Source organism: Brachycentrus maculatus, unplaced genomic scaffold, assembly GCF_059751285.1.
Source record: "Brachycentrus maculatus isolate JH-2025_06_01 unplaced genomic scaffold, ASM5975128v1 h1tg000023l, whole genome shotgun sequence".
NCBI classification, from domain to species: Eukaryota; Metazoa; Arthropoda; class Insecta; order Trichoptera; family Brachycentridae; genus Brachycentrus; species Brachycentrus maculatus.
Window position 1 is genome coordinate 414,251 of NW_028280777.1, and position 14,138 is coordinate 428,388.

At 28.8% G+C, this 14,138-nt stretch overlaps 1 protein-coding gene across 7 annotated transcripts in view; it reads right to left on the reverse strand.

The window, feature by feature from the left end:
* pHCl-1 (pH-sensitive chloride channel 1) overlaps positions 1–14,138 on the reverse strand; it is a 220,448-nt gene that overhangs the window by 58,805 nt on the left and 147,505 nt on the right. For all 7 annotated transcript variants that reach the window (XM_088268320.1, XM_088268344.1, XM_088268329.1 and 4 more), the window contains exon 3: positions 3,994–4,142. The gene's annotated coding sequence lies outside the window, so the exon portion shown is untranslated. The remainder of the gene's footprint in view (positions 1–3,993; positions 4,143–14,138) is intronic.

Sequence of the window (14,138 nt, forward strand, 5' to 3'; positions counted from 1 at the left end):
CCAGTTTTAATAAGCACCTTTTAATCTACAGAGACCGATATGAACTAAACTTAAACTTGATAAATATTCAAGTATAGTGAGTAAGCGAGATAAAGAGAAGGCAATTAATGTAAGAGTGAGAAATGGAGGTGTAGAGTTTTTATTTGATTTGAGTTGAAAAAAAACAAAGCTTTTCCCTCCTTTCTTCTCACTTAATAATACATCTTATCCCACCTATTCACCTAACTGAATAGTATTAGTACTATTTTTTAATAATATTTCTTCAAAGTGACATAACACTGAAGTAATATAATACTTTCCTTATCATTCATCGTTACCTTTGTGTTATACCACAAAAAAGGTAAAAAGTGAACGATGAATGATAAGGAGAGTGTTATGTATATATATAAATATATGTTTATATATATGTATATATATATATATATATATATATATATATATATATATATATATATATATATATATATAAATATATGTTTATATATATATGTATATATATATATATATATATATTTATATATATATATATATATTTAAAAAAAATATATATATATATATATATATATATATATATATATATATATATATATATATATATATATATATATATATATATATATATATATATATATATATATATATATATATATTTATATAAATATATATATATATATATATATATATATATATATATATATATATATATATATATATATATATATATATATATATATATATATATATATATATATATAATATATATATATATATATATATATGTAATAAAATAACTAGGTACCTACCTATACATTTTATTAAGTACTTACAAAAAGTACCTACATAAAACAGTTCTACCACCAGATGCCGCATGCGTCGCTCAGAATAAAACAAAAGACTTCCGATAATATTATTAACTGTCAGAATCAGATAGATAGATAGATAGATAGATATAAAAATTATTATAAAGATAAATTAAGAATAAACTTTAATTATAAACTTTAATTACAAAGCAACACATTGTTTATTTTATTATTATACACCCACTTTACATATTATTTACACTTAATTTTCAAAAGGAAAATATTACCACGTTATAAAACGACAATTTTGTTAATCAAAAATGAAGAAACAAAATAAAAAAAAAATGAATACTGCTCCTCAAACATTAGAAAACTTACTAGAAAAATTAATACAAAATGCTCAGGTAAGCAAACATCAAAATTTAAAAGATATTTCAGAGAAGTTCATCATTGAAAAATTTACAAGCAAAAATCCTAATGCAAACCAGTGGATGGATATTTTTGAAAAAGAATGTACACGTTTTGAGGTGACAACGGATGAGAAAAAAATTGAAATATTAAGATTGTTTATGGATAAAAGTTGTGAAGATTGGTACAGTTCGATGATGATAAAGTTTTCCATGAACTCAGAATGGATAGTATGGAAAAACAACTTTTGTAAAACATTTACAAACAAGGGATGGAACCATGTAATGTTTGCATTATCTTTTAAATATAATGACGGATCCTTGTTAGACTATGCCATAAGGAAGGAAAAACTTTTGTTGGAGATGAGAAGAACGATCGACATGGGTACCTTAGTAGATCTTATTGTGGCTGGTTTACCAGAATTTATAATTAATAAGATTGATAGAGAAAAATTAGAAGATTCAGTCGATTTATTCAATGAAGTAAAAAAACACGAAAACATTGGAAATAAAAAAAGGTTTTCGGATCAAAGAAGATATGGAAATCTAAGAACTAGTGGTAAAATTAAAGATAAAAGTCCATGTAAGATTTGTGAAAAATTAAATAAGGGAACTCGATATCACCCTGAAGTAACGTGCTGGTTTAGAACAAAGGAGGATGATAAGTTTAATAATAAAAATACTATCAGACATGTAAACAATTCAGTTATAGAAGCTAAGTTAAATGAAACCGATCAAAAAAACGAATAGTAACACCATTAATAAATGTCAAACTATTACTAAATGATCAAATTGAAATATTTGGAATTTACGATTCAGGTTCAAATGTTTCTCTAATAAATTCTAAGTTATTAAAACTAAAAGGAAAAGGAAACAATATGAATGAAGCAGATTTAGTAACAATTAATGGTGTTAAAAAGACAAACGGTTTGACGACTTTGAAAATAAAAATATTTGAATTGGAAAAAAACGTTGATGTATATATTATTGATGAAGAAAATTTCAAATATGATTTTTTGATAGGATTAGATATGATAAAAAAATTTAAACTAATCCAAAATGAAGACATACAAATAACACAGAAACAGTGCTTGAAAAATGAAAATAAAAATAAAGTAGAAAAAACTTCTACGAAAGATAAAATAAAATATACTCCAGGAAAGAAGAATTTAGAAGTAGATTGTCTAAGCAGGAATCCAGTATTAAAATCGAATGAAAATGCAGATGAACAATTAAAAGTTGTTAATTTGGTTAAATTAGAAGATATTTTAAAAGATCAGAATAAAAATGAAGACATACAAATAACACAGAAACAGTGCTTGAAGAATGAAAATAAAAATAAAGTAGAAAAAAATACTACAAAATATAAAACAAAATATACTCCAGGAAAGAAGAATTTAGAAGTAGATTGTCTAAGCAGGAATCCAGTTTTAGAATCGAATGAAAATGCAGATGAACAATTAAAAGTTGTACATTTGGTTATATTAGAAGATACTTTAAGAGATCTGAATAAAAATGAAGGAATTCAAAAGAAAAAAACAAATGGATTGAAAAAAACTGTGTCTACTTTAAAAGGGTCAAGAAAAAAAAATACAAAAAAAAGAAAGAAAGAAAAAAGAACGGAAAAAAAAAGAAAGAAAAAAAAACAAGAAAGAAAAAAAAAGAAAAAAAAGAAGGAAAAAAAAGAAAGAAAGAAAAAAAAAAAAAAACTTTATCATATCACTAAACTTATACCAGTCCCTTCACTACAAGAAGATGATCCGGAGGACGAGTGAAAATTTTACTATGAATTTTCATCCCCAAGGGGGGAGATGTAATAAAATAACTAGGTACCTACCTATACATTTTATTAAGTACTTACAAAAAGTACCTACATAAAACAGTTCTACCACCAGATGCCGCATGCGTCGCTCAGAATAAAACAAAAGACTTCCGATAATATTATTAACTGTCAGAATCAGATAGATAGATAGATAGATAGATATAAAAATTATTATAAAGATAAATTAAGAATAAACTTTAATTATAAACTTTAATTACAAAGCAACACATTGTTTATTTTATTATTATACACCCACTTTACATATTATTTACACTTAATTTTCAAAAGGAAAATATTACCACGTTATATATATATATATATATATATATATATATATATATATATATATATATATATATATATAATATATATATATATATATATATATATATATATATATATATATATATATATATATATATATATATATAAATATATATATATATATATATATATATATATATATATATATATATATATATATATATATATATATATATATATATATATATATATATATATATATATATATATATATATATATATATATATATATATATATATATATATATATATATATATATATATATATATATATATATATATATATATATATATATATATATATATATATATATATATATATATATATATATATATATATATATATATATATATATATATATATATATATATATATATATATATATATATATATATATATATATATATATATATATATATATATATATATATATATATATATATATATATATATATATATATATATATATATATATATAAGGTTACAATAATTTTTAGTATCCACATTTTAATATGTTTTACTGCCGATTTTTTTTTTACTTCATAAAACTGCCAAAACCTTACTTTGAGGCTAATAAAAGAAATCAACCCTCCCACCAACAACAAAAAACCAAATAAAAACAACAACCAAAAATGTTACCTTTCCGTTAGTGTCTGGTGTAGTGTAGCGGGTCGGGCAGGGGCGCGCGGGCCGCGGCCGGGGGCCTCACGGGGACCGCGGCGCACCGGGCCCCTGCGCCATGACGCCTCGCCGCCCTGACCGGCCCTGCTGGCCACTTGGGCCCTCAGCTGCCAACAAAACAACACACAAACCATTATATTTTATTTTCTTGTTTTACAATATTTATAAGTTGCCTTTGAAAATTGTCCTTGCCTGTTATGTACAAGGATTTATGGCATATTTAGTTTATGTCTTAAAAAATTATAGTGAATGTGAATGGTGAATAATAAATTAATGTTCACAACATTTTGAGTGTGTCCCAATACTTGTTCACAAAATCTTGATTATCTCCAATTACATTTTCACAGATTTTTCAAAAAGTATTTGGACATACTCAAAATATTGAAAATAAATTATCTGGTCAAATTATAAGCTCAAATAATAAAAATGAAAATGGTATTTTCTGGCGATTCTCATGTGTGTGATTATAATCCAAGATTCGGACCTCACATACGTATATAAGAGTTTTTGCTTAATAAAAAGCTTTTTTCATCTCACCAATCTATGACTTTAGTGAAGTTCTAGTGATTCAAGAATAATGTTTCAATATTGGTTCATATATATAGAACTTCCGAGAATTTGAGTAGTGTGGTTATCAATAATGGGTAGAATTGGTGAATGTTACACGTGTGTAAAGTGATCACTTAAACCAGCCTATAACGGTCGTCAGCCCCGTAAATACCCAGACTTCCATATTCTTCTTCATCTTTGATGAGATCAAATGAGATGAGTCAAAAAATTGTATGAAAATAACTCCTATAATTGGAGATAATCCAGATTTTGTGAACAAGTATTTGGACACACTCAAAATGTTGTAAATATAATTTCATTCAATCGTAGTAAAACGTTATAATTTTACAAGCTACAATTCTTGACTACTTAAAATCATTTATAATGGAAATGTAACGTTTTGGTGAGTACCCCTACAATTATTGTATAAGTGCGCTTTCAGATTTGTTTCCAAAACACATTATCAAAAATGATTTAAGTAAATTTATGACTAGAAATGCATTAACTTAAAAATAGCTTTATCTTTGAGCATTCTTCGCCATATCGACGCAAGTAATTTAATTTTGAGCTCGCATGTCGGATATCATTAAGGCCTCTTTTCAACGGCTCGTTAGGAAGCCTTCTTCCCTTAGCATCTCATTTCAGGATGCAGGCATTCCGTAAGTGTTGTTTGATGCTCGTGACGTCACATGCAGAGAATACCTCGCCATTTCGTGGAACTTGGTAGAAATAAGCAGCAACAGAAATCAATACATTTTCCTCGCGACTTGTACACCGTACGTCCTCTAACAACACAGGTCGATATTCTAGCCGACTCTACTCCTTTCACGACACACTTGCAGTGTGACCTGATACTAAAATTCAATTTATTTATTTAGCGTATTTTTTTACACGGAGTGTTAAAATAGAGCTAATTAAATATCTACAATTTATTGGATGTATTATTTAATTTTAAAACTTTTTTGTTATTTTATTCAATTCAATAAATTGTATACAATTTATTTATTTACGGTTAACATACACATTACAAACTTAAATTTAAATCGTACATTAACAAAACTAGAAAATAAGCAAGAATATTATTGCTAAAGGTGTAGAAGAATCCCGCTTCGGATAACTCCTTCAGACACATGGAACAGATCAATATCCAATGAGATATTGCTCAACATAGCGGTAGCTCTTCCTACAGGCACAACTATCGGCAGGTTGGTCCTGTGTATAGGAATTTGAAACAATCTATGTCGACGCTGTCTTAGGTAACTATCGGGAACATACAAACCAATGTTCCGGATAATTTCAGGATTATCGATCATACCGCGCAACAATCGATAAAAATTTCTGATAAGCCCCGTAAATGCCCAGACTTCCATATTTTTATTCATCCATGACGAGATGTCAAAAAAATATGAAAAATAACTCTTAATTGGAGATAATGCAGATTTGTAAACAAGTATTTGGACACACTCAAAATGTTATAGGAGTATATAAAAAGTTATTTAATTTTACACAGCAGTAAAATGTATTTCAACTATTGGTTTCCGCCTCCGTAGTATAGCTATAAGTGCATTGTCATTTATATTGGAGGTTCCTGCTTTAATTTATGTAGGGGAAAAGATAAACAATCGTCACTTTTCATTGTAATATTTAGCTCACTGGAACTTGAAATACAGGACTGATCACTCTGATTTCAAGTAATTGCCAATCAAGATAACACAATAATGTCTTTGCTTTGCATTTTTATGTGTCATTGTACGTGGATGAAGTTTTGAATAAGAAGAATATTTATTTTGGCAAAAAATCACACAGGTACTGTAAAAACTCAAAAAGGTGCTTTTTGTTAATAAGTGCTTTATTTATATTTGTTATTTTGTTGGGATTTTAGAAAGTTTTTGTCTAATTTGACAAATGTATTAATATCGTATCAAATGTAGACTGGAAGTGTTTTTTTTTCACGCACAGGCCGGCGCCAGTAGGTCTCTTGGTTTACCCAGTTGGGGGTGCTTATTCAGAATAAATGAAGTATAAGTAGAGCACATTATAATCAATAATGAAGAGGTTATTGTATGCGAGGGATATTAATTTATTAAGGCACGACAGCATTATAATCGATGGCAACTATTACCATATAAGCTACACGTAATACGTTACAAAGCTTCGTGTAGGCCTCCTAACACCTACAACGTTGACTATGGCATAAAATCAAACTTTTTTACATATGAAATTTAATAGTGACGATTTTAATCTTTTCTTGTCCTTGCTCGATGTGAATCGACAGCTGAAGCTCTGTTTATTTTTCTAGGTAAATTCTGTAGGGATATAAACTTCTTACGACCTTTAACTTTTTATATAGCTCACTCCTTTCAACAACGTCATATATCAAAAATCATTAATTATCAGTTGTGCATGTTTTCGGCATGCCCAGAAAATGTACTATACTCCAGCAAAAGCTGCATATTTTTAACTTAATATTTACCTGCTGCAGCACAGAAAGTGTTGTTTTTGCATTTTGAAGAAAAGGTATTGTTTATTATTTTTTTTTAAATATACTTAATATTTTTCAAATGGACAAAAACCCTTCAGTCAAAAACCTTACCTAAAAAGATCTGTTGCACAGTAAAAAGTTCAATAAATGGCTTGACATTTAATTTTAATTAATTTTATTTTATTCTTAAACTTTAAAAACGATCTTCTAAAAAATCAAGTTTTTTGATAAATGACATTGTTGAAAGGAGTGACAGATGTATTGTGGACTTACATTCAAATGATAAATTTTTAAATATTTTTTCATATGTATACTACCAACTCAATTTGTTATTTTTAATTCGTAATTTAAAAATCATTAAGTTTTAATATTGAAATTATGCCGTTAATACTGACAGGTATCGTGGCATAGTTAGGAAAACGCTCGACTGCAAAACTGGTGTTGCGGTTTCCCGTCGATAACAAATAAACTAAACAAATATTTATTTTCAAATAGTCTAGATATTTTTTATGTGTTTTTATATTAAACTACCTTATTTTTACTATCTAAATTACAAATAAATCTCTTTAAGTAGAGACCTGGTGGGTTATTACAAAAAAATAAATTGGGTTTAAATAAAAGTAATTGTATTTAATTTATGTAGTTCAATTCCCAGGTTGATAAAAATGAATATGAGTAAGTAAATTTTATTTTGTCCGCCTCCGTAGTGTAATGATCAGCACGCTCGGCTACCATTCTGGAGGTTCCGGGTTCGATTCCCAGGGGGGGTAAAATACTCATAAAAAACTCATGTATTATTTACAAGTACAAATATTTTACTAAACACTATATTTTATCATTTAAAATCAATATTCGTGCAACATTAACTTGATAAACACCAGAAAAAATTAACGTCAGTACATAAATCTATCCGAAACCTCCTAGCAATTATTTTTTTAGCATTCTATCGTACGTAAAACAACTTTAGTGAAAAATTCAGTTGGTTTGGCGGACAAACAGTAAAAATGATGCTTAAATTCAATGTGATCGCTGTCTACCAAAATAACAAACGAAAATACGAAATAGCACGTCGTAAAATGACCCCTAAACTCACCCTTGATACGCGTTTTCCAATATCAGGAAATCAAACTAAAATGGTTAGATATAAACCGGATACGGAAACCTTCTGACCGCCATTATTACTACCGGTATTGCAACGGAACCAGAAATAGGTTTCCTCTGGATGCTGACACGATGAAAGGAATTACAGATTCAGGTAAAGAAACCTGACTAATTTAGAAGCTGAGATTATTAAAATACATTAAAATATAATTTATTTTACCAACAAAAATCTGCTAAATAAAAGCTTTCTCAATCCAACGTAGATGGCTTTTGTGAATTCATATGTGTGCATTGTATTTTACATGCTATTTAAAACCTCATCAGCCCGTTATTGAATATTGGTATAAATACATATTTTTTATACACTCAGTGAAAGGAAGCTTCTGCAAGTCTTGTTTTTATTTACATAGAAAATAATAATCAAAAATGTAAAAAACAATAGAAAAATCATCGTTCAAAATAATAGAAAAAGCATTCATGATACATAATATGTGTAGTAGTTCAAAAAATTTGTATAGTTATCGATCATGGGTTGAATGGTGAATGTCAATTAATCACTTTATGACAGATTATTAGCCCTGCGAATATCCAGACTTCCATATTCTTCTTCATCTATCTTGAGATTTCAAAAAATATATAATTTATTTGTTTTTTAAATATCAACGTCAGGTATCTACCATGTATGAAATAACATCGAAATTTTCAACTAAGGAAGTGTGTGCATTGATATATGTAGACCAAAAAAATACGTTTTATACATCTCATCAAAGATAAAGAAGAATATTGAAGTCTGGGCATTAACGGGGCTGACGACCGTCATAGGCTGGTTTATGTGATCACTTTACACACGTGTGACAACTACACTACACGAATTCTTGGTAGTTCTATATATAATATGAACCAATTTCTAAACATTGTTCTTGAATCACTAGAACTTCACAAGAGACATCTATTGGTAAGACGAAAAGAAGCTTATTATTGAATAGAATTTTATCTTTGGCAAAAAATAATATGAAAAATAACTCCTATAATTAGAGATCCTCCAGATTTGTGGACAAGTATTTGGACACGCTCAAAATGTTGTAAATGTTTAATCTTATATATAAATCATGTCCAGACTAGCTTTGTTTGTCAGTTATACAAAAAGGAATATAAAATTAATATATTCATGAATCCAAATCCCAGATGAAAGGAGGTTATGCTACCCGAGTAATGTACACATTTTTGTTTTTTTTTTTGCTAAAATTCTACAGAAGAGAATAAAACATAAATATCATATTTGATAGTACTATTAAAAAAATAATCAACCTTAATGTATTTAAAAAATATAAACATGTACATGTACATATATTAACTTTCAAACGATATCAGGCGACGAATTGTCACCAGTGGACGTCACAGGCGTCGGAAACTTAGTGCCTTATAAAAGAGGCAAGCTTGATTAAGGCTCTCGGGAGGCATGCAGATTTCACGGCCTAGTCAAAAAAATGGCCTTTTCTTGACGACAGTTGTGACCATGTGTCGCTGCGTCCTGAGCCGTATTTCTTCGTTCTTCATAAAGCTAAAACACCACACGTCTGAAATTCTTCGCAGGCATCTATTCTCAAAACTGAGTAAACGGCTGCTCTGGGACCTTGTAAGGTGCCATGTCTCATAGCTGTATAAGATAATAGGAGCGATGCAGGCATTATCTTTTCAGATTAAAAAAAAATACAAAATATTTTTTTAAAAATCCTATACACATATTTATTATTATTTTACGATAAATGATGTTTTTTACCAACATCATAAGCTCCTATTTAACTAAAAAAATATTTTTAAATGTAATAGTGGTGTAAATGCTTATATGCTTTAAAAAGCTTTATTATGTGCGGTGAAAGATTTTTTTTTAACATTATAACCAATCTGACTTGGTAAATAGTCAGCCTCTTCCACATTCATGCTTCTCCTCATAAATACCCGCCGATTATTAAGACTCATGACATGACCACTTTGAAGTATTCGAAACACTTGATCATGCAAGTCTTCTGCAGTCTTCCTCTGCTTCTATAAGTATACATATTCGCGTCATAAATTTCTTTGACTGAAGGTCAAATATAATATTTGTGAGAACAAAACATCCCCTTAGGAAGTTATGTTTCCGATATATTTTTTAATATTTTGTAATGAAGCAATCGTTTACACGGACATGAAAAATGTTTCGCTACATCTCTCGGGGAACCCTTTCTTAGGGTCCCGCAGGATTCAAGAGTATTCTTGTCGATGAAATATTGATTGGATTCCGGTTCTCAAATGGAACACGCTTTTGATGCCTGTATCCTGATTTATTATACAAAGAAACCCTTTTTCATTCCTTTCGAATGCCTAACGCGAGGTGTGGTGACCTTTACTGCTAACCGCCATGACTTAGCCTTGGGAATTAAATAAAGAAATCTGTGGTCTTTTCAATTTCCCGTTGTGTAGTTTACTTTTATGGAAAAATCTATTACCTGCTTTTAAATACAAAAAATATCAAAGTATTGATTAAGACAACTTTTTATTTAATTATTTATGTGCAAAATCTAATAAATCATTGAAAATTTTAACCAAAAATTGATTTTATTATAGATATATTTTTTTAATAACTAGTTTATTGACCTTTTAAGCCAGACCTATCCGAGATCGGATCCACGAAAGTTCATAAGGAACTTTCCCGAGTAGTGGTATCATACATGTTAAAAATAGTGAAAGACATTGGTACCATAAACCAAGCTAGGACACAAAATGCCGAACCCTCTTCTAGTGGAACGGAAGTTCTGTTGACGATGGTCTACAGTCCAGAATCTAATGAGGAGTTTTACGTGGTTTCCTCTCAGCAATGAGCAAATACTGAGATGTTCCTGATTGGCAGCACTTGAGTGGTCTTCTGACATTCTGTTTACGTTCTCATTCCAGTATTGCCGCTGTTGTCGTCCCCAAATCACGATATCTTCCGTCTTACACGTGCTCCGGATATCAATGTTTCTTATGCGGTCTCGCAATGTGTTCCGGTTATAGATCAGAAAATTCAAATCTTAAAGGTTTCCTATCCTGAGGTCATCTGTCCTTGCGTCGATTCGATAAGTGGCTATTGGTCGAACACATGTTTTTTATATCTTCATCTTACTTTCAGTTCTCGTTCCTCCACACTGATTTTTGAGGCATCCCAATAGAACACCAGCCTTATGGATTTAATTAAGAATCTTTACATAGAAATCAGTGTTGCAATAACGTCAAATCCTCCATACTTTAATTAATAATAAATGAATTAATAATTGCTAAAAGTTAAAGTTTTTTAAACATATTTATTATCACGGTTCTCAACCCCTGCCTTATTGTGTGTAAAAGTATTACCGAATCTCCATCAGTCTGATCATTTTGATAACGACTAAACCCTGTTACTAATCAAATAAAACAAATGTAGAAAAAGCGATATATTGTAATGTAAAAACGCAATTCCACAAAAGTGCCAGAACAACACTTAATTCTAACTAACTACCCATTACACCGCTTTCCTCAGGGGTAGGCAGAGAGAATACAACACCACACCAATCTGTATTTGAAAACAATATTCGCCTCATCTACATTCATGCATCTCCTCATATATGCCTACCGATTATTCCGACTCCTGACCTTGTTCATGCTAAGTTATATTAATTTTATTTTCATTTTTCATTTAATTCTTATCTCCATCCAATTAAAAATTACATTGATTTAGTGTTATTTTATTACATCTCACCAATAGATGTCTATAGTGAAGTTCTAGTGATTCAAGAACAAGGTTTCTAAATTGGTTCATATATATATAGAACTTCCAAGAATTTGAGTAGTGTGGTTGTCAATAATGGGTACAATCGGTGAATTTTACACGTGTGTAAAGTGATCACTTAAACCAGCCTATGACGGTTGTCAGCCCCGTAAATGCCCAGACTTCCATATTCTTCTTCATCTTTGATGAGATGTCGAAAAATAAAATATTATTTTATTTCATCGATAATTGTATGAATTCAAGGTGATTAATTCTACGATTTAAGAACAAAAGAGTACAGGGTCCATTTTTATGTATATACATATTGCTCAGGAAGTGAATATATTAATTTAAAAAGTAATTTTTGATGTGAAATAAACTTACTCAACGAAAAAAGATTTTATACAGTTTAATTGAAATACTTTGAAAATGGACGTACATTTTTGCAGCTCTTAAATACGAAAACATTCAATTGTAGGGTTGAGAAAAGTACCTATAACTTTTGTTGACTTAAGGAAGCTCCAATCATCACAAAATTTCACAAGACTTTCTCTTGAAAATTTCGAAGTAATTAAGTCAGAAATGAACTGTATACACTCCATCAAAATTCCAGATTGTTTTACATGATTTATTAATTTTGATTAACATCCAAGATGTTACATCGTTTTATTTACATTAAAATTCCTCTTATTAATGTATTAATATAATATACAGAAAAGAACACGTGAAGCTGCTAAATGCACGAAGGAAAAGGGAACAGTCTACTGTAAATAAGATTAATGGAGCTTTCTTTGTAATGACTTTCTAGCTAAGTATATTAAAACGAGCATAGGATTAAATATAGCGCTAATGTTGACTTATTAAATGCATTGTATAAAATAATATTTGGAACTGAAAATAATATGAAAAATTGGGGTACATAATTTTGTTATCTTAAAAGCTTCAAATATTATAATGCAGTGTTGTTCTAATTTAAAATTACACAAAGACTCTGAGTTAAGTCTTATTATGAGGAAGAAATCTATGTATTATACATTAAATGAAAGTAAAATGTTTTTTTTGTTGTTGTCGATTTTGATGTCAATTTTCTTCGTAATCGAAGCCTGTTAATACTTTTTAAACAAATTTTAATTTTGTTTTCTCACATTCTCGATAATTTTTTTCTTAAGCCAATATGATATGAAAATGTTGATTAATTTCATTATTATTATTAATTACTATATAATTATACGAAATTATGTTATTAAAGTACTGAACCCGAACGTTGGGTTATTATTTCAAACCAACTGTATCCGCCACGCGTTGCTGTGACTCATTCTGGTTAAATGGAAAATAATGAAAAAAGAAAGCACACATTTCCAATTTGTATATTTTCACAAAGATTGTGGCGCAATGAAAATGTTAATAACTCTATGAAACAACAATGCAACTAAAACATTGAACATACTAAGAAAAAGCAGCTGTCATGAAGCACGCTGTCCGCCATGTTAAGTTGTAATGTTAATGCCATGTAATGTTAAGTTTTGCGTATGTTGCTGTTACATTTAGCATATGAAGCTGCCATTGTGGTAAAAAAAAGAGTAATAAACTTTTCACGTATCACATGTTACATTTTTTATTTATAAAGTTAGATTAAAACGAGCGCGTCCGTAAATAAAACGCTGTGATGAAATTTCAATGTAATCGGTAAATAATTGATTAAATCGTATAATGATACGATAAATTGCAACTTAATTTCCTTTAAAACCAGGTTACTTTGATTTGTTGATTTTTTGCTTAAAATACCATTTTCAAAAAGAAAAAATATTTTTTTCTTCAAAATAAATAAACGGTTTTGAAAAACAAGAGTTATTGACAGGTAAGGAGTTAAAATTATTATTTTTTTAAATTTAAAAAAAATCTAATTCCAATATGTATATTCCAAAAAAAAAAATTGCGCGTGAAAACATGTCCGACCCCTAGCGTGGCCGTTCCAATTCTAACTTTGTTATTTAAGATTTTGAAAAAACGAAAATTTACATTTTCATAATAAAAAATATTTAAGAAATTATCCTGGTCAGTTACATGTTTTAATTTAAACTAAAACTTCAGACAGTAAAAATAGAAATAATAAAACAAACAAAAGAACCGAATAATCTATTTCAATAATTTCTTTCAGCTGGTATGAGAATAAATGTATACACGTTAGAAAACTTTAAATTTCTT